This window comes from Ranitomeya imitator, chromosome 1, assembly GCF_032444005.1.
Source record: "Ranitomeya imitator isolate aRanImi1 chromosome 1, aRanImi1.pri, whole genome shotgun sequence".
Taxonomy (NCBI): Eukaryota; Metazoa; Chordata; class Amphibia; order Anura; family Dendrobatidae; genus Ranitomeya; species Ranitomeya imitator.
Genome location: NC_091282.1, coordinates 454809679 through 454832752, shown reverse-complemented (window position 1 = coordinate 454832752; position 23074 = coordinate 454809679). Strand labels below are relative to the sequence as shown.

The window sequence follows — 23074 nt, the reverse complement described above, 5'->3', positions numbered from 1 at the left end:
AGGTTTTGTCCACATTGCTTCGATCTTCCTACTCTCGTTTAGTAGTTGTTGCAAACTACACTGCATTAGGCCTACAAATTTGGTATGGGGTGTAGAGAGACGGCGTGTTACACTCCAAGGTGTTCCCCAGGTTTCGTCCACATTGCTTCGATCTTCCTACTCTCGTTTAGTAGTTGGTGAAAACTACACTGCATTAGGCCTACAAATTGGGTATGGGGTGTAGAGACGGTGTGTTCCACTCCAAGGTGTTCCCCAGGTTTCCTCGCCATTGCTTCGGTCTTCCGACTCTCGTTTAGTAGATGTTGGAAACTACACTGCATTAGGCCTACAAATTGGGTATGGGGTGTAGAGACGGTGTCTTCCACTCCAAGGTGTTCTCCAGGTTGCCTTTCCTGAGCTTCTATCTTCAGGCTCTTGTTAAATAGTGGTTAAATGGAACAACTGCATTTGGCGTACTAGTTGGTTTGGGGCCTACTAACAGTGTCTGCCGCTCCTTGCTGTTCTCCTGGTTTCCTGTCCTGAAATTCCATTTTCAGGCTCTCGTTAAGTAGTTGTTAATGTTAGACTGCATTTGGCCTACTAGTTGGGTTGGGGCCTACTATCGGTGTCTGCCACTCCTTGCTGTTCTCCTCCACTGAACAAAGCTGTGCCGCCTGTTTACTACGGTTGCCAATTTTGAACTGCATTTCGACTACTTACTGATTTTGGCCTACTCTCTGTGTCAGCCTCTCATTCCAGTTGTCCTCCACTGCAATGCCCCCTGGTTAGTCCTGTGTTTCCAATTTTGAACTGCATTTAGCCAACTTTATTCTTTGGGCCTATATCTGTGTTTCCTCCTCATCCTGCCCATTGCCCAGCCAGTGATATATGAGTCTGCTGGTACATTGACCCATAACGCAACATTCCCCGTGCACGCTACACAGCAAGATTGTGACCCTGCTGAAAGTCAGGTTCCTCTTCCCGCATACCATACCACCTTACACGGGGACAAAGAGGAAGGTGCAGATGAAAGTGCAGGTTCCTTCATCAGGTGGGGGGAGGAATACTAGTTGGCGACGTCACTGGCACAGGGCCTCTCATAGTATGCAAAAGTGTTGCTGCCGGTGGGAGGCGCCCCCGCCATGCAAACACACCGCTGTACTTTGAGGGGCCCTGTGCCAGTGCCAATGCCAACGAGTGCCCCCCCCCTGCTTGCTCAGGATCACAGCACTTGCAAAGTTGAAATACTTACCTCTCCCTGCTCCACTGCCGTGACGTCGTCCAGATTTAATGGGCCCACTAATTACTTGAACCAGCCCTACCCCCCACAACTTTAGCCAAATGACCCCCAATTTCAAATGACTTCCAATTATTATAAGCTAAATTATGATTGACAAGCTTCTGTAACAAGAATGGATGTTTTTGCCATTAAAATGGGCAGTGTAGGTGTTTTCCTGGCCTCCACTCACTGCCGACTATGCTCCCCCATTGACTTGCATTGGGTTTCGTGTTTTGGTCGATACCCGACTTTTCGCGATAATCGGCCGATTCCACTCGACTCGACTTCTAAGATAGTCGGGTTTCGCGAAACACGGCTCGACTCTAAAAAGGTCAAGGTCGCTCAACCCTAGTAACTAGGATAACAATCCACCTTTAATTAATTATTTTAAAATCATGTAACAATCACAAACAATATTACACAAACAACAAAAACACACAGCCGTGCAATCTAGATGATCCCTACCACAACAACCTAATAAATGCTACCTACCAGCGGAGGTTGGCACCCTATATATATATATATATATGCGAGATTGGCGCCCCCGCTCACCCTCGGCTGACCATATATCTCCTACATGCGTTGTAATTTAGTGTCTCATTTGGACCATCAAATATGCATGACCGGAAAGTTAGATAGGGAATTATAAAAGCCGATATTGACTGAAGATTAGATTGTGGCAAGGTGAAAGACACGGACAAAAACAAAGCGCAAGAAGTGCTCGTGAATAAAAACACCCTCACTAAATCTGTTCCCTGCTGATATCAAAACCTGCCTAACTGTGGGGGTTGGTGCCCTACTTGTCAGCGGATGTGGCGCCCTCACTCCACGGTGGCTGACCCTAGGAGACCCTATAGATATTAATTTGCTCAAAAATGTTTAAATGATAAGCTCACATTTGATGGCCACATCATAAATGTAAGACAGGAAAAATCAATAGCAATAGTCAGCCCTAGTTATTGGCTGATATTACATACATATAAATGATAACAGAGAGTGAGGATCGAACATTGCCTCCAGATGATCCGTAGAGGTGAAACGCGTTGAGGCGCAATAATCAGCACATACGATGAGTATCAATCCTGTTCCCAAACTTGAACCGGAACCTGAACCCCATTTGAAAACATTGAAGATTCGATCTTTGGATCCGGAAAAAAATTCTCTCTCTCTCTGCAAAAGGATCTTCCCCAAAACTCCGAACGTTGCAGAGTACTTCTGTGAGAAGTCTGTGTTTGGGGTTTAGCTCCGGACACTGACTCTTCAGTATGAACCCCAAACTTTCTAGTTCAGGTTGGCTCATCTCCAATTAAGAGAGATTTGGGGGTGCAGATGAGTGGACATGAATGGTCAAGAAGTTTGGCACAATATATTTCATAATTAAAGTGGTTTACTGTTTCATCAGATTAGTCATGATGACACTAAGCTGATCACAGAATGGCCTGTTGCTTAAACCCCAGTGATGAGCAATACTTTGTAGCGGAAAAGAGCAAGAACTGGTCTATCCCTTGTGACGTAGCAATCACTAAGTGGGTTGGGGTACACTCACTTGGCAGCGCGAAAATATACAGCAACAGTGTCTTCCTTTAAACTAGTCCATTTCTGGTTTATTATACAAGCATAAACCACTATATGTTATGTAACTCTCACATAACTGACAGTCAGCCCATTCTCTTCAGCGATACATCTCTATACTTAGTAAACAAAAAACGTCTTTGGACTAGGGAAAAGCAAATTTATGTGTAACATATTGTATATTCCCTTAAAAAGCTAGATTTTATTAATAATTTACAGAAAAAAACACCAACCCAATGTGTGAAACAAAAAATACGTGTTCAAAAAATACAAAATACATAGACAGATACCCTAAGATAAAGTATCCTGAGTAACCCTGGTCAAACCCTATATGAATCCTGCCTGGGTGTGGAGGTTGGCACCCTAGAAAGAAACGATTGTTTGGTGCCCCCACTCGGCGGCGTCTGTCCCAATCTGTCCTTACTAGACCCTGTACTAATGCAGGTGGGAAAACATAGTTTTAAAAAGACACAAATAGTCCCAATAAGGATGCCGTGCTAGATCTTAGGTTGAAAAAATGGAGCTGAAAAGTGAGTGTTAGATGCCTCTATTGTTGTGGCTGATGTATCCAGACACAGATGTAGTTGCTTCTGCTGCAATGGTACCGTCCGCGCTGGTAAGGGTGAGGGAGGCGCTGACAGTCCAAGAACAGAGGGAGCGTCCTCCCATGGATGAAAAAATCCCCTGCACGCTTGTGACTGGAATAGTCGGTGGGCATCCTCGGCCGATGGCGCCACCGTGCAGTAGCGTAACGAGCTTGGGGTTTAGTTTAGCAGTAATGTCCGTATTGATGGACACTCACAGGGGACAAAATATGTATTTTTAACACAAATGTTTTTGTTTCACACATTGAGTTGGTGATTTTTTTTTCATTTTTAGTAAAATCTAGCTTTTTAAGCGAATATATGTTACAGATACATCTCTCTATGTTTGACAGAAATGTATCTGCCATATTAGTCCATTTTCAGCTGCGGCTGTGTCCACACAGGTCAGTAACTGACACTAACCAGTGGACACAATTCCCCATGCTCAGGGTTACCTGTTTAACATTTTTCCAGGCTTCACAAACTGGCTTTACATGGGTCCTGTCCCTAGTCCAGACCCTTAGTATCTTCCTGGACTTTCAGGGGCTCCAGCCAGCTTCAGACTCCCACATGGCCTTTTCCTCTTCCCATGTGTCGTGCAACCAGGAAGCATATAGGACCTTTCTGACATCACAGGAACATACCCCCTGGGAGGTCTGTGGTTAACCAGTCCCGCCCATCACTTTCTGGTTAACCATGAAATATACAGGTTTGTGGGTAAAAAAGACCCAGCAACCTGTCCTGGATTCAGATCGCAGCAGACCTCTGTCTGTGTGATACATACAGTGGGGCAAAAAAGTGTTTAGTCAGTCAGCAATAGTGCAAGTTCCACCACTTAAAAAGATGAGAGGCGTCTGTAATTTACATCATAGGTAGACCTCAACTATGGGAGACAAACTGAGAAAAAAAATCCAGAAAATCACATTGTCTGTTTTTTTATCATTTTTTTTGCATATTATGGTGGAAAATAAGTATTTGGTCAGAAACAAACAATCAAGATTTCTGGCTCTCACAGACCTGTAACTTCTTCTTTAAGAGTCTCCTCTTTCCTCCACTCATTACCTGTAGTAATGGCACCTGTTTAAACTTGTTATCAGTATAAAAAGACACCTGTGCACACCCTCAAACAGTCTGACTCCAAACTCCACTATGGTGAAGACCAAAGAGCTGTCAAAGGACACCAGAAACAAAATTGTAGCCCTGCACCAGGCTGGGAAGACTGAATCTGCAATAGCCAACCAGCTTGGAGTGAAGAAATCAACAGTGGGAGCAATAATTAGAAAATGGAAGACATACAAGACCACTGATAATCTCCCTCGATCTGGGGCTCCACGCAAAATCCCACCCCGTGGGGTCAGAATGATCACAAGAACGGTGAGCAAAAATCCCAGAACCACGCGGGGGGACCTAGTGAATGAACTGCAGAGAGCTGGGACCAATGTAACAAGGCCTACCATAAGTAACACACTACGCCACCATGGACTCAGATCCTGCAGTGCCAGACGTGTCCCACTGCTTAAGCCAGTACATGTCCGGGCCCGTCTGAAGTTTGCTAGAGAGCATTTGGATGATCCAGAGGAGTTTTGGGAGAATGTCCTATGGTCTGATGAAACCAAACTGGAACTGTTTGGTAGAAACACAACTTGTCGTGTTTGGAGGAAAAAGAATACTGAGTTGCATCCATCAAACACCATACCTACTGTAAAGCATGGTGGTGGAAACATCATGCTTTGGGGCTGTTTCTCTGCAAAGGGGCCAGGACGACTGATCCGGGTACATGAAAGAATGAATGGGGCCATGTATCGTGAGATTTTGAGTGCAAACCTCCTTCCATCAGCAAGGGCATTGAAGATGAAACGTGGCTGGGTCTTTCAACATGACAATGATCCAAAGCACACCGCCAGGGCAATGAAGGAGTGGCTTTGTAAGAAGCATTTCAAGGTCCTGGAGTGGCCTAGCCAGTCTCCAGATCTCAACCCTATAGAAAACCTTTGGAGGGAGTTGAAAGTCCGTGTTGCCAAGCGAAAAGCCAAAAACATCACTGCTCTAGAGGAGATCTGCATGGAGGAATGGGCCAACATACCAACAACAGTGTGTGGCAACCTTGTGAAGACTTACAGAAAACGTTTGACCTCTGTAATTGCCAACAAAGGATATATTACAAAGTATTGAGATGAACTTTTGTTTCTGACCAAATACTTATTTTCCACCATAATATGCAAATAAAATGTTAAAAAAAACAGACAATGTGATTTTCTGGATTTTTTTTTCTCAGTTTGTCTCCCATAGTTGAGGTCTACCTATGATGTAAATTACAGACGCCTCTCATCTTTTTAAGTGGTGGAACTTGCACTATTGCTGACTGACTAAACACTTTTTTGCCCCACTGTACCTGTCTCTCAATACACTAGGTGGTACATCACACCCTCTACAGTACCACTATGATAAAAAATAGAGCATTTCTTGTGCATCAGTCACTTCAAAGCAAGAGATAAAAAGTTGTATAGTACTCACATCAACAGTTTTTTTTTTCAGAAACAACATTTAAAACTTTATCAGAAGTATCAAAGCCTTCAAAATATTAGTTTTATATTGTTCCATATTGTTTGCTGACCTGGACATATTTAAGGAATGGACTAGATAGTAGGCTTAGGGTACGTGCACAAGCTGCGGATTACTCTGCGGATGTTTCCGGACTGATTTTGGTAAATCTGCAGGTAAACCGCACTGCAGGTTTCCTGCAGAATTACCGCGGATTTACCGTGATTTTTTTTGCGGATTTTGTGTGGATTCCACCTGCGGTTTTACACCTGCGGATTCCTATTATGGAGCAGGTGTAAACCGCTGCGGACTCCACACAAAGAATTGACATGCTGCGGAATAAACAACGCTACATTTCCGCGCGTTTTTTTTCCGCAGCATGTGCACTGCGGATTTTGTTTTCCATAGGTTTACATAGTACTGTAAACTCATGGGAAAACTGCTGCCAATCCACAGCGTCAAAACCGCTGCGGATCCGCAGCAAAATCCGCAACGTGTGCACATACCCTAAATCTATGGATTACCTAGACTAAGTACCTTTTTTGATTGCTTTGCCATATCCAGTAAAAAAAAAAAAGAACAAAAAAAAAAAGAACAATTCCTGTAGCAATGATGGAATCCTATCAAACACAGACAAATCTAATATGCACTTTGTATTTCTACAGGTTGCAGGACTGGAAAACCACACACAGACAAAGGATACAAGGTAGGACGCTTAACTTATTGATAAATGTAATACTGTACTGGATATCTTTTTTTCTTTACAATGAATTGCTCCATATGGGAATCCTAACCAGTTATTTCTATTATATATATATATAGAGAGAGAGAGAGATAGATAGATAGGTAGACAGATAATAGACAGATAGATAGATAGATAGATAATACATAGATAGATAGATAGATAATACATAGATAGATAGATAGATAGATAGATAGATAGATAGATAGATAGATAGATAGATAGATAGATATGAGATAGATAGATATGAGATAGATAGATAGATAGATAGATAGATAGATAGATAGATAGATAGATAGATAGATAGGTAGACACTCAGATAATAGACAGATAGATAGATAGATAATACATAGATAGATAATACATAGATAGATAGATAGATAGATAGATAATACATAGATAGATGATAGATAGATAGATAGATAATATACAGATAGATAGACAGATAGATAGATAATACATAGATAGATAGATAGATAGATAGATAGATAGATAGATAGATAGATAGATAGATAGATGATAGATGATAGATAGATAATACATAGATAGATAGATAGATAGATAGATAGATAGATAGATAGATGATAGATAGATAGATAGATAGATAGATAGATAGATAGATAGATAGATAGATAGATAATATACAGATAGATAGATAGACAGGTAGATAGATAGATAGATAGATAGATAGATAGATAGATAGATAGATAGATATGGGATAGATAGATAGATAGATAGATAGATAGATAGATAGATAGATATGGGATAGGTAGATAGATATATAGACAGATAGATAGATAGATAGATAGATAGATAGATAATACATAGATAGATAGATAGATAGATAATACATAGATAGATAGATAGATAGATAGATAGATAGATAGATAGATAGATATGGGATAGATAGATAGATAGATAGATAGATAGATAGATAGATAGATGATAGATAGATAGATAGATAGATAATACATAGATAGATAGATGATAGATAAATAGATAGATAGATAGATGATAGATAGATAGATAGATAATACATAGATAGATAGATAGATAGATAGATAGATAGTTAATAGTTGCATAGATATACAGTTGTGCTCAAAAGTTTACATACCCAGTCTCAATTTTTACTTTCTTGACCTTTTTTCAGAGAATATGAATGATAGCACCAAAACTTTTTCTCCACTCATAGTTAGTGGCTGGTTGAAGCCATTTATTGTCAAACTACTGTGTTTTCTCTTTTTTAAATCATATTGACTACCCAAAACATCCAAAGGACCCTGATCAAAAGTTCACATACCCCATTTCTTAATACCATGTATTGCTGCTTCTAACATCAATGACAGTCTTTTGTGGTAGTTGTGGATGAGGTTCTTTATTTTCTCAGATGGTAAAGCTGTCCACTCTTATTGGCAAAAATCCTCCAGTTCCTGTAAATTCCTGGGCTGTCTAGCATGCCCTTGAGATCTACCCTTAGTGGCTCAATGATATTGAGGTCAGGAGACTGAGATGGCCACTCCAGAACCTTCACTTTGTTCTGCTGTAGCCAATGACAGGTCGACTTGGCCTTGTGTTTTGGATCAATGTCATGTTGGAGCGTCCAAGTACGTCCCATGCGCAGGTTCCGGACTGATGAGTGTGAATTTTCCTCCAGTATTTGCTGATAACGTGCTGCATTCATCTTTCCTTCTACTTTGACCAAGTTTCCTATGCCTTTGTAGCTCACATATCCTCAAAACATCAGCGATCCACCTCCATGCTTTACAGTAGGAATGGTGTTTCTTTCATCATAGCCTTGTTGACCGCTCTCCAAATGTAACATTTATGGTTGTGGCCCAAAAGTTCAATTTTGGTCTCATCACTCCAAATTACCTTGCAACAGAAGTTTTGAGGCTTGTCTCTGTGTTGTTTTGCATAATGCAGGCAAGATACTTTGTGGCATTTGTGTACTAATGGCTTTCTTATGATGACTTGACCATGCAGCCCATTTTTCTTCAAGTGCCTCCTTATTGTGCATCTTGAAACAGCCCCACCAATAGTTTTCAGAGAGTTCTATTTTTCAGCTGATGTTATTTGTGTTTTTTTCTTTGCATCCCAAACAACTTTCCTGGCAGTTGTGGATGACATTTTTGTTGGTCTACATGACCGTGGATTTGTTTTTACAGAGCCCCTGATTTTCCATTTGTTAATCATAATTTGAACACTGCTGACTGGCATTATCAATTTCTTGGATATCTTTTTGTATCCCTTTCCTGTTTTATACAGTTCAACTACCTTTTCCCGTAGATCCATTGACAATTCTTTTGCTTTTTCCTTGACTCACAATTCAGAAACATCAGTGTCTGGATGAAAGATGCAAGAGTCAGTCTGTATCCCAGAAACTCACTCAGCTTTTATGCACACACACTGATTACAAGCAAACAGGTCCCAGGTGAAGATGTTATCTTTAGTAGCCATTCAAACCCATTTGTGTCAACTTCTGTGCATGTTATCAGGCCAAAATCACCAGGGTATGTGAACTTTTGATCAGGGTCATTTGGAGGTTTTGGGTTGTCATTATGATTTAAAAAGAGAAAATACAGTAGTTTGACAATAAATGGCTTCATCCAACCACTAACCCTGAGTGGAGAAAAAGTTTTGGTGTTATCATTCATATTCTCTGAAGAAGGGCAAGAAAGCAAAAATTCTGCCGGGGTATGTAAACTTTTGAGAACAACTGTATAGATATATAGATAGATAGATAGATAGATAGATAGATAGATAGATAGATAGATAGATAGATAGATAGATAGATAGATAGATAGATGGATTGATTAAGGAATCTCCGGCCTTGGAGGATGTTCATTCAGTTGTTTAATTTTGTAGAAAAAAGCAGATGGCACAAAACTAAAGTCATTTCAAATGGCAACTTTCTGGCTTTAAGAAACACTAAAAGAAATCAAGAACAAAAAATATGGTGGTCAGTAATGGTTACTGTTTTTATCCAAGCATAGGGAAAAAATTATGGAATCACTCAATTCTGAGGAAAAAAATTATGGAATCATGAAAAACAAACAAACAAAAAAAACACTCCAAAACATCACTAGTATTTTGTTGCACCGCCTCTGGCATTTATAACAGCTTGCAGTCTCTGAGGCATGGACTTAATGAGTGTCAAACAGTACTCTTCATCAATCTGGCTCCAACTTTCTCTGATTGCTGTTGCCAGATCAGCTTTGCAGTTGCAGATTGGAGCCTTGTCATGGACCATTTTCTTCAACTTCCACCAAAGATTTTCAATTGGATTGATATCCGGACTATTTGCAGGCTATGTCATTGACCTTATGTGTCTTTTTTCAAGGAATGTTTTAACAATTTTTACTCTAGGGCAGGATGCATTATCATCTTGAAAAATGATTTCATCATCCCCAAACATCCTTTCAATTGATGAGATAAAAGTGTCCAAAATATCAACATAAACTTGTGCATTTATTGAAGATGTAATTTTTGCCTGACATGCAACCCCATATCATCAATGACTGGAAATTTGCATGTTCTCTTCAGGCAGTCATCTTTATAAATCTCATTGGAGCGGAACCAAATAAAAGTTCCAGCATCATCACCTTGCCCAATGCAGATTCTCGATTCATCACTGAATATGAATTTCATCCAGTCATCCACAGTCCACGATTGCTTTTCCTTAGCCCATTGTAACCTTGCTTTTTTCTGTTTAGTTGTTAATGGTGGCTTTCGTTTAGCTTTTCTGTATGTAAATCCCATTTCCTTTAGGCAGTTTCTTACAGTTCGGTCACAGATATTGACTCCAGTTTCCACCCATTCGTTCCTCATTTGTTTTGTTGTGCATTTCCTGTTTTGGAGACATATTGATTTAAGTTTCTGGTCTTGACGCTTTGATGTCTTCCTTGGTCTACCAGTATGTTTGCCTTTAACAACCTTCTCATGTTGTTTGTATTTGTTCCAGATTTTAGACACAGCTGACTGTGAACAACCAACATCTTTTGCAACATTGAGTGATGATTTACCCTCTTTTAAGAGTTTGCTAATCCTCTCCTTTGTCTCAATTGACACCTCTCCTGTTGGAGCCATCCATGATTCTAGTCAGTCCACTTGGTGCAACAGCTGTCCAAAGTGTGATCACTCCTTTCTAATTTGATGCAGGTGTTATTTTTGGGTATGAAAATTTACATGGTGACTCCATAATTTTTTCCTCAGAATTGAGTGATTCCATAATTTTTTCCCTATGCTTGGTTAAAAAAAAGTTACCATTACAGACTAGCACATTTTTTGTTCTTGATTTCTTTAAATGTTTCTTAAAGCCAGAAAGTTGCTATTTGAAATGACTTTAGTTTTGTGCCATGTCTGTGATCTGCTATTTTTTGTACAAAATTAAACAACTGAATGAACATCCTCCAAGGCCAGTGATTCCATAATTTTTGCCAGGGGTTAGTATATAGATGATAGATAGAGAGATAGATAATATATAGATAATAAATAGATAATAAATAGATAGCTAGATGATAGATGATAGATAGATATATGATCGATAGATAGATAGATAGATAATAGATAGGTAGATAGATAATAAATAGAAAGAAAAATAAATAGAAAACCAGAAAAAACAGGCAGCACTCGAAAAATCAAAGTGAAAAACCGTGGCTTTACTGATCCATTAGCAGCAACGTTTAGGCAGATTTCTCTGCCTTTCTCAAGCAGGCAGAGAAATCTGCCGAAACGTTGCTGCTAATGGATCAGTAAAGCCACGGTTTTTCACTTTGATTTTTCGAGTGCTGCCTGTTTTTTCTGGTTTTCTATTTATTTATCTATTTTAAAGTTTGAATCTCACCTTTACAGGTTTTATTGCACCCCTTTTTTTGGTTGTGCTGCCAAATTTTCTTTAATTATTATAAATAAATAAATAGATAGATAATAGATAGATAGATAATTGATAGATATTAGATAGATAGATAGATAATGGATAATAGATAGATGATAGATAGATAGATAGATAGATAGATAGATAGATGATAGATAATTGCTGTATATACTCGAATATAGGCTGACCCGAGGCACCTGATTTTATCACAAAAAACTGGGAAAACTTACTCGAGTATAAGCCGGGTATGCATTGTCCCCTCATCCCTATCCTGGTCTGTGTGGCTACTCATCCCCATACTTGTATGTATGGCTCCTCATCCCTATCCTGGTCTTCATGGCTCTTCATTCCTACCCTGGTATGCATGGCCCTGATCAAAACCCAACAACCCATCCTACTTACCTTCCCTTGCAGCATCCTCCTTCGGTGCCAGCAGCTGATTTATGCTTGTAAACAGTGCATGGCTGTGACATCATGCACTGCTTACAAGCAGAGCACAGCTGCCGGAATACTCACTGCTCTCCATGCCGGGACTATGTGCGTGGAGGACAGAGAGTATTCATTGCTATTTAGTAGCGCACACAGTGTCAGCTGCAGCCGCCGACTTCCTGCAGCAGCTGGGCACAGGCTTTAGCCGGAGCAACTGTCTTCTGCCTCCTGTGAACTGCTGCTTTGCCGCTGGCGCTCCCCCTCCATCTCCTGTGACCTTCGCTCGAGTATATACAGAGATAGATAGATAGATAGATAGATAGATAGATAGATAGATAGATAGATAGATAGATCGATCGATCGATCGATCGATCGATCGATCGAACGATAGATAGATTATGGGTAAATAGATGATGGATAGATATATAGATAGGTAGATAGATATTGGGAAGAAAGATAGATAGATAGATAGAGAGAGAGATAATGGGCAAATAAATGATTGATAGATAGATGGATGGATAGATAGATAGATAGATAGATAGATAGATAGATAGATAGATAGTAAGACATAGTTTTCTAGCATCCAGTACATGATGCAATTTGCTTGGAATATTTTATAATAGTTTTTTTTATTACAAGTAGTACTTACACTGATTGTCATGTATTATTTAAAGAGGTTGTTTCTGGCTAAAACAATACTAGTATGATTTATAATATGATTTGTTCAGGCAAGTTATGCTGGTGCAGAGAAGAGATTGTTAACTTCAGTATCGGTAGATATTAACTCTTTGTGATGGGCACAGTCTGAAACAATGTATTCCTGTCTTTGGGAGGTCATGTGTTGAGGCTGGAAAATAAATGTACTGAAAACTACGAACAAATTGAATTTTTCAAAGGATGATTTATTTTAGCGGTGTGTTTTTTCACCTGAAAGTAAATGAAAAAAAAAGACTTCAATGTAGAATTTCGGAAACTGTTTCTAAAAGTCCATGATTGAAGACATTTGTTTTTTGTATTTTTTTGAGAAGAGTAAGCTGAGGACATCATCCAAAGTTCACATCAGCTGCTGTGCAGTCATCAGATACCCATGTACCATTTTACAATTGAGCAGAATAAATTATATATTTGGTTGAATGTTTGTACAGCTGTCATCACAACGCAGTATTGGGTTAGTCTTTAGTCACGATCTCATATACAAATTGAATGCGGAAATCATTACTGTGGATATTTTCGGCTATTTGTGAATGCTTCTTTAAAACCTCTATGAAACAATGTGACGTAGCCAAGGAAGAAATGAATTTTTGTTTATTGTCTCCTTAAGAATATTTCTATACCACCAAACATAATTCAATAGGTCCATTTATACTACATTGTTTGTTGACTTGCGCATTGGTTCTTCTGTTATGCTTTCTGCGCTATGCCCGCTTGTGGACCTAGCAGTTCAAAGCTGAGTGGGTATTTCCAATAGATGTTACTAATATCTCTGGTTTAACTCAGCTCTTGTTTTTAACTATGGCCCCTATTCATCAAAGCTTTCACCAGAATTCTGGCATAAAAACTCTGAAAAGTCACAAATATTGAAGTTTTCATACTAGTTTCTCCCAACTGGCAAAATGGGCAGCTGAGGCAGGACAGGGGCATGGTGACTGCTACTCATCAAATTTAAGAGGAGTAGCAGCGTTCACTATGCTATGAATCGTACCCCATCAGGGACTCGAGTAGGATTTGTGGTGCAGCAGTGTGCGCCGCTCGTCCAGTGTTCCTGATTCATTAAAGCATACACCTCTTCATGATTAGAAGCATCCAGGCAGCCCCTTCATCAGGACCGGCGTGAATAAGACCATCTTTGATGAATCAGGACCTTATACAGTGTTCTCATATTTTTTAATATACTTTTTATTATCTAATGCAGTTTTACATTTCATAAAGAAAAGCACTGAACCAAATCTCCAGGTAACTGTAATACGTTACTGCTCAGCCCTGTAAGCTATGGTATCTTCCTCATGGATATACTGTATCTCTAAGATTATTAAACAGACCCAACATGATTTAAAGGGGTTGTCTGTTGTGAATTCTGTGGCCAAGCTCCCTCCTGTGGTCGTGAGTGGTACTGCGGCTGGTTCTGTCTATAAGCTTCCTTTGGTGGATGAGAGTGGTACTGCGGCTTCTGAGTTTCCTTCCTCAGGTGATGAGGTTAAGTCTGTTATGGCTGGCAATCAGGCAACACAGCGTGCAGTAATCAGCGCACATACAGAGATCTGGCAATAACCAAAAACAATAGGACGAGCTCTGAGACGTGGAATCTCTGTAGACTGCAGTACCTGATCTATCCTCACACAACTATAAGCAGCAGTGGATTGCGCCTATCACTACCTATGCAACTCAGCACTGCCTGAGGAGCTGACTAGCCTGAAGATAGAAATACAAGCCTGACTTACCTCAGAGAAATACCCCAAAGGAATAGGCAGCCCCCCACATATAATGACTGTTAGCAAGATGAAAAGACAAACGAAGGAATGAAATAGATTCAGCAAAGTGAGGCCCGATATTCTAGACAGAGCGAGGATAGCAAAGAGAACTATGCAGTCTACAAAAAAACCCTAAAACGAAAACCACGCAAAGGGGCAAAAAGACCCACCGTGCCGAACTAACAGCACGGCGGTGCACCCCCTAGCTTCTCAGAGCTTCCAGCAAAAGTTAATAGCAAGCTGGACAGAAAAAACAGAAAACAAACTAGAAGCACTTATCTAGCAGAGCAGCAGGCCCAAGGAAAGATGCAGTAGCTCAGATCCAACACTGGAACATTGACAAGGAGCAAGGAAGACAGACTCAGGTGGAGCTAAATAGCAAGGCAGCCAACGAGCTCACCAAAACACCTGAGGGAGGAAGCCCAGAGACTGCAATACCACTTGTGACCACAGAAGTGAACTCAGCCACAGAATTCACAACAGTACCCCCCCCTTGAGGAGGGGTCACCGAACCCTCACCAGAACCCCCAGGCCGACCAGGATGAGCCACATGAAAGGCACGAACAAGATCTGGGGCATGGACATCAGAGGCAAAAACCCAGGAATTATCTTCCTGAGCATAACCCTTCCATTTGACCAGATACTGGAGTTTCCGTCTAGAGACACGAGAATCCAAAATCTTCTCCACAATATACTCCAATTCCCCCTCCACCAAAACAGGGGCAGGAGGCTCCACAGATGGAACCATAGGTGCCACGTATCTCCTCAACAACGACCTATGGAATACATTATGTATGGAAAAGGAGTCTGGGAGGGTCAGACGAAAAGACACCGGATTGAGAATCTCAGAAATCCTATACGGACCAATAAAACGAGGTTTAAATTTAGGAGAGGAAACCTTCATAGGAATATGACGAGAAGATAACCAAACCAGATCCCCAACACGAAGTCGGGGTCCCACACGGCGTCTGCGATTAGCGAAAAGCTGAGCCTTCTCCTGGGACAAGGTCAAATTGTCCACTACCTGAGTCCAGATCTGCTGCAACCTGTCCACCACAGAATCCACACCAGGACAGTCCGAAGACTCAACCTGTCCTGAAGAGAAACGAGGATGGAACCCAGAATTGCAGAAAAATGGAGAGATCAAGGTAGCCGAGCTGGCCCGATTATTAAGGGCGAACTCAGCCAACGGCAAAAATGACACCCAATCATCCTGGTCAGCGGAAACAAAACATCTCAGATATGTTTCCAAGGTCTGATTGGTTCGTTCGGTCTGGCCATTAGTCTGAGGATGGAAGGCCGAGGAGAAAGATAGGTCAATGCCCATCCTACCACAAAAGGCTCGCCAGAACCTCGAGACAAACTGGGAACCTCTGTCAGAAACAATATTCTCAGGAATGCCATGTAAACGAACCACATGCTGGAAGAACAAAGGCACCAAATCAGAGGAGGAAGGCAATTTAACCAAGGGCACCAGATGGACCATTTTAGAAAAGCGATCACAGACCACCCAAATGACCGACATTTTTTGAGAAACGGGAAGGTCAGAAATGAAATCCATCGAAATATGTGTCCAAGGCCTCTTCGGGACCGGCAAGGGCAAAAGCAACCCACTTGCACGTGAACAGCAGGGCTTAGCCCTAGCACAAATTCCACAGGACTGCACAAAAGCACGCACATCCCGTGACAGAGATGGCCACCAGAAGGATCTAGCAACCAACTCCCTGGTACCAAAGATTCCTGGATGACCGGCCAGCACCGAACAATGAAGTTCAGAGATAACTTTACTAGTCCACCTATCAGGGACGAACAGTTTCTCGGCCGGACAACGATCAGGTTTATTAGCCTGAAATTTCTGCAACACTCTCCGCAAATCAGGGGAGATGGCAGACACAATGACTCCTTCCTTGAGGATACTCGCCGGCTCAGATAACCCCGGAGAGTCGGGCACAAAACTCCTAGACAGAGCATCCGCCTTCACATTTTTAGAGCCCGGAAGGTATGAAATCACAAAATCAAAACGAGCAAAAAATAACGACCAACGGGCCTGTCTAGGATTCAAGCGCTTGGCAGACTCAAGATAAGTAAGGTTCTTATGATCAGTCAAAACCACCACGCGATGCTTAGCACCCTCAAGCCAATGACGCCACTCCTCGAATGCCCACTTCATGGCCAGCAACTCTCGGTTGCCCACATCATAATTACGCTCAGCAGCAGAAAATTTCCTGGAAAAGAAAGCACATGGTTTGAACACTGAGCAACCAGAACCTCTCTGTGACAAAACCGCCCCTGCACCAATCTCAGAAGCATCAACCTCGACCTGGAACGGAAGAGAAACATCAGGTTGACACAACACAGGGGCACAGCAAAAACGACGCTTCAACTCCTGAAAAGCTTCCACGGCAGCAGAAGACCAATTAACCAAATCAGCACCCTTCTTGGTCAAATCGGTCAATGGTCTGGCAATGCTAGAAAAATTACAGATGAAGCGACGATAAAAATTAGCAAAGCCCAGGAATTTCTGCAGACTTTTTAGAGATGTCGGCTGAGTCCAATCCTGGATGGCCTGAACCTTAACCGGATCCATCTCGATAGTAGAAGGGGAAAAGATGAACCCCAAAAATGAAACTTTCTGCACACCGAAGAGACACTTTGATCCCTTCACGAACAAGGAATTAGCACGCAGTACCTGGAAAACCATTCTGACTTGCTTCACATGAGACTCCCAATCATCTGAGAAGATCAAAATGTCATCCAAGTAAACAATCAAGAATTTATCCAGATACTCACGGAAAATGTCATGCATAAAAGACTGAAAAACAGATGGAGCATTGGCAAGTCCGAACGGCATCACTAGATACTCAAAATGACCCTCGGGCGTATTAAATGCCGTTTTCCATTCATCTCCCTGCCTGATTCTCACCAGATTATACGCACCACGAAGATCAATCTTAGTAAACCAACTAGCCCCCTTAATCCGAGCAAACAAGTCAGAAATCAATGGTAAGGGATACTGAAACTTAACAGTGATCTTATTAAGAAGGCGGTAATCAATACACGGTCTTAGCGAACCATCCTTCTTGGCTACAAAAAAGAACCCTGCTCCCAATGGTGACGACGATGGGCGAATATGTCCCTTCTCCAGGGATTCCTTCACATAACTGCGCATAGCGGTGTGTTCAGGTACGGACAAATTAAATAAACGACCCTTAGGGAATTTACTACCAGGAATCAAATCAATAGCACAATCACAATTCCTATGCGGAGGTAGGGCATCAGACTTGGACTCTTCAAATACATCCTGAAAGTCCGACAAGAACTCTGGGATGTCAGAAGGAATAGATGACGAAATAGACAAAAATGGAACATCACCATGTACTCCCTGACAACCCCAGCTGGTTACCGACATAGAGTTCCAATCCAATACTGGATTATGGGTTTGTAGCCATGGCAACCCCAACACGACCACATCATGCAAATTATGCAGTACCAGAAAGCGAATAACTTCCTGATGTGCAGGAGCCATGCACATGGTCAGCTGGGCCCAGTACTGAGGCTTATTCTTGGCCAAAGGTGTAGCATCAATTCCTCTCAACGGAATAGGACACCGCAAAGGCTCCAAGAAAAATCCACAACGCCTAGCATAATCCAAATCCATCAGATTCAGGGCAGCGCCTGAATCCACAAACGCCATGACAGAATACGATGACAAAGAGCACATTAAGGTAATGGACAAAAGGAATTTGGACTGCACAGTACCAATAACGGCAGAGCTATCGAACCGCCTAGTGCGTTTAGGACAATTAGAAATAGCATGAGTAGAATCACCACAATAGAAACACAGTCTGTTCAGACGTCTGTGTTCTTGCCGTTCTACTTTAGTCATAGTCCTGTCGCACTGCATAGGCTCAGGTTTACTCTCAGACAATACCGCCAGATGGTGCACAGATTTACGCTCGCGCAAGCGACGACCGATCTGAATGGCCAAAGACATAGACTCATTCAAACCAGCAGGCATAGGAAATCCCACCATTACATCCTTAAGAGCTTCAGAGAGACCCTTTCTGAACAAAGCCGCTAGTGCAGATTCATTCCACAGAGTGAGTACTGACCACTTCCTAAATTTCTGACAATATACTTCTACATCATCCTGACCCTGGCATAAAGCCAGCAGATTTTTCTCAGCCTGATCCACTGAATTAGGCTCATCGTAAAGCAATCCCAGCGACTGGAAAAATGCATCAACATTACTCAATGCAGAATCTCCTGGTGCAAGAGAAAACGCCCAGTCCTGTGGGTCGCCGCGCAAAAAAGAAATAATAATCAAAACCTGTTGAATAGGATTACCAGAAGAATGAGGTTTCAAGGCCAAAAATAGCTTACAATTATTTCTGAAGCTCAGGAACTTAGTTCTGTCACCAAAAAACAAATCAGGAATCGGAATTCTTGGTTCTAGCATCGATTTCTGATCAATAGTATCTTGAATCTTTTGTACATTTACAACGAGATTATCCATTGAGGAGCACAGAGCCTGAATATCCATGTCCACAGCTGTGTCCTGAAGCACTCTAATGTCTAGGGGAAAAAAAAGACTGAAGACAGAGCTAAGAAAAAAAAAATGCTGTCAGGATTTCTTTTTTCCCTCTATTGGGAATCATTGGTTTGGCTCCTTGTACTGTTATGGCTGGCAATCAGGCAACACAGCGTGCAGTAATCAGCGCACATACAGAGATCTGGCAATAACCAAAAACAATAGGACGAGCTCTGAGACGTGGAATCTCTGTAGACTGCAGTACCTGATCTATCCTCACACAACTATAAGCAGCAGTGGATTGCGCCTATCACTACCTATGCAACTCAGCACTGCCTGAGGAGCTGACTAGCCTGAAGATAGAAATACAAGCCTGACTTACCTCAGAGAAATACCCCAAAGGAATAGGCAGCCCCCCACATATAATGACTGTTAGCAAGATGAAAAGACAAACGTAGGAATGAAATAGATTCAGCAAAGTGAGGCCCGATATTCTAGACAGAGCGAGGATAGCAAAGAGAACTATGCAGTCTACAAAAAAACCCTAAAACGAAAACCACGCAAAGGGGCAAAAAGACCCACCGTGCCGAACTAACAGCACGGCGGTGCACCCCCTAGCTTCTCAGAGCTTCCAGCAAAAGTTAATAGCAAGCTGGACAGAAAAAACAGAAAACAAACTAGAAGCACTTATCTAGCAGAGCAGCAGGCCCAAGGAAAGATGCAGTAGCTCAGATCCAACACTGGAACATTGACAAGGAGCAAGGAAGACAGACTCAGGTGGAGCTAAATAGCAAGGCAGCCAACGAGCTCACCAAAACACCTGAGGGAGGAAGCCCAGAGACAGCAATACCACTTGTGACCACAGAAGTGAACTCAGCCACAGAATTCACAACATAAGTCGTTAGGTGCTGCTCTATTTAACTCCACCTGGTGCTTTGATCCTGGCCTCCAGTCAATGTTCTAGTATTGGTCTTGCTTCCTCCTGGATCGTTCCTGTGGCCTGTCTATCCTGCGTAAGCTAAGTTCTGCTTATGTTATTTTTGTTTGCTATATTTTCTGTCCAGCTTGCTATATTGGTTTTTCTTGCTTGCTGGAAGCTCTGAGACGCAGAGGGAGCACCTCCGTACCGTTAGTCGGTGCGGAGGGTCTTTTTCTTTTTTGTTTGTAGGTTTTTGTGTTGACCGCAAAGCTATCTTTCCTATCCTCGGTCTATTCAGTAAGTCGGGCCTCACTTTGCTAAATCTATTTTATCTCTGTGTTTGTATTTCATCTTTACTCACAGTCATTATATGTGGGGGGCTGCCTTTTCCTTTGGGGAATTTCTCTGAGGCAAGGTAGGCTTATTTTTCTATCTTCAGGGCTAGTTAGTTTCTCAGGCTGTGCCGAGTTGCATAGGGAGCGTTAGGCGCAATCCACGGCTACCTCTAGTGTGGTGTGATAGGATTAGGGATTGCGGTCAGCAGAGTTTCCACGTCTCAGAGCTCGTCATATGTTTTTGGTAAATGTCAGGTCACTTTGTGTGCTCTGAACTTCAAGGTCCATTGTGGTTCTGAATTACCTGATCATAACAGTACTGGAGGCCCAAAGTACTAATGCTTCTCAATAGAGGGAAAAGAGAAGTTCTGAGACCATTTTTTTTTCTTTGCACTGTGTTCTGTCTTTCTTTTCCCCTTTACATCAGGGTGGTTCAGAACACAGGTGTGGACATGGACATTCAGGGTCTGTCCTCTTTGATGGATAATCTCACTATAAGACTACAGAACATTCAAGATTTAGTGGTTCAGAATCCTATGTTAGAACCTAAAATTCCTATTCCTGAGTTATTTTCTGGAGATAGAGCTAAGTTTTTGAATTTTAAAAATAATTGTAAACTATTTCTGGCTTTGAAACCTCGCTCCTCTGGTGACCCAGTTCAACAAGTTAAAATCATTATTTCTTTATTACGTGGCGACCCTCAAGACTGGGCATTTTCCCTTGCGCCAGGAGATCCTGCATTATGTAATATTGATGCGTTTTTTCTGGCGCTCGGATTGCTGTACGACGAACCTAATTCAGTGGATCAGGCAGAGAAAAATTTGCTGGCTCTGTGTCAGGGTCAGGATGAGATAGAGATTTATTGTCAGAAGTTTAGAAAGTGGTCCGTGCTCACTCAATGGAATGAATGTGCGCTGGCAGCTATTTTCAGAAAGGGTCTCTCTGAAGCCCTTAAGGATGTTATGGTGGGATTTCCTATGCCTGCTGGTCTGAATGAGTCTATGTCTTTGGCCATTCAGATAGGTCGACGCTTGCGCGAGCGTAAATCTGTGCACCATTTGGCGGTATTATCTGAGCATAAACCTGAGCCTATGCAGTGCGATAGGACTTTAACCAGAGCTGAAAGGCAAGAACACAGACGTCAGAATGGGCTGTGTTTCTACTGTGGTGATTCCACTCATGCTATCTCCGATTGTCCTAAGCGCACTAAGCGGTTCGCTAGGTCTGCCGCCATTGGTACGGTACAGTTGAAATTTCTTTTGTCCGTTACTTTGATCTGCTCTTTGTCTTCCTATTCTGTCATGGCATTTGTGGATTCAGGCGCTGCCCTGAATTTGATGGACTTGGAGTTTGCTAGGCGCTGTGGGTTTGTCTTGGAGCCCTTGCAGTGTCCTATTCCATTGAGAGGAATTGATGCTACGCCTTTGGCCAAGAATAAGCCTCAGTATTGGACCCAGCTGACCATGTGCATGGCTCCTGCGCACCAGGAGGATATTCGCTTTCTGGTGTTGCATAATCTGCATGATGTGGTCGTGTTAGGGTTGCCATGGCTACAAGTCCATAACCCAGTATTAGATTGGAAATCAATGTCTGTGACCAGCTGGGGTTGTCAGGGGGTACATGGTGATGTTCCATTTCTGTCTATCTCATCATCCACCCCTTCTGAGGTCCCAGAGTTCTTATCTGATTACCGGGATGTATTCGATGAGCCCAAGTCCAATGCCCTACCTCCGCATAGGGATTGTGATTGTGCTATCGATTTGATTCCTGGTAGTAAGTTTCCTAAGGGTCGACTGTTTAATTTATCTGTACCTGAGCACGCCGCTATGCGGAGTTACGTGAAGGAGTCTTTGGAGAAGGGTCATATTCGCCTGTCATCGTCGCTATTGGGAGCGGGGTTCTTTTTTGTGGCCAAGAAGGATGGTTCGCTGAGACCTTGTATTGATTACCGCCTTCTAAATAAAATTACGGTCAAATTTCAGTACCCCTTGCCGCTGCTGTCTGATTTGTTTGCTCGGATTAAGGGGGCTAGTTGGTTCACCAAGATAGATCTTCGTGGTGCGTATAATCTTGTGCGTATTAAACGGGGCGATGAATGGAAAACAGCATTTAATACGCCCGAAGGCCATTTTGAGTACCTGGTTATGCCATTCGGACTTTCTAATGCTCCATCAGTGTTTCAGTCCTTTATGCATGACATCTTCCGAGAGTACCTGGATAAATTCTTGATTGTATACTTGGATGATATTTTGGTCTTCTCGGATGATTGGGAGTCTCATGTGAAGCAGTGTTATGAAAGGTAATTCAGTACCACAATGGACATAGAGGTCAGCGCACATACAGTGACCTGGCAATAACCCAAAAAACAAGAACGAGCTCTGAGACGTGGGAACTCTGTTGACCGCAATCCCTAATCCTCTCCAACCACACTAAAGGCAGCCGTGGATTGCGCCTAACGCTCCCTATGAAACTCGGCACGGCCTGAGAAACTAGCTAGCCTGAAGATAGAAAATAAGCCTACCTTGCCTCAGAGAAATACCCCAAAGGAAAAGGCAGCCCCCACATATAATGACTGTGAGTTAAGATGAAAAGACAAACGTAGAGATGAAATAGATTTAGCAAAGTGAGGCCCAACTTTCTGAACAGAGCGAGGATAGGAAAGGTAACTTTGCGGTCAACACAAAACCCTACAAAAACCACGCAAAGGGGGCAAAAAGACCCTCCGTACCGAACTAACGGCACGGAGGTACACCCTCTGCGTCCCAGAGCTTCCAGCAAGCAGAAAAAAACAAATTAACAAGCTGGACAGAAAAAAAACAGCA

General features: G+C 42.1%; 1 protein-coding gene across 1 annotated transcript in view; it reads left to right on the top strand.

The window, feature by feature from the left end:
• Positions 1-6614: 6614 nt before the first annotated feature.
• PTPRD (protein tyrosine phosphatase receptor type D) overlaps positions 6615-23074 on the top strand; it is an 878514-nt gene continuing 862054 nt past the window's right edge. Inside the window, exon 1 of the mRNA XM_069764541.1 lies at positions 6615-6661. The gene's annotated coding sequence lies outside the window, so the exon portion shown is untranslated. The remainder of the gene's footprint in view (positions 6662-23074) is intronic.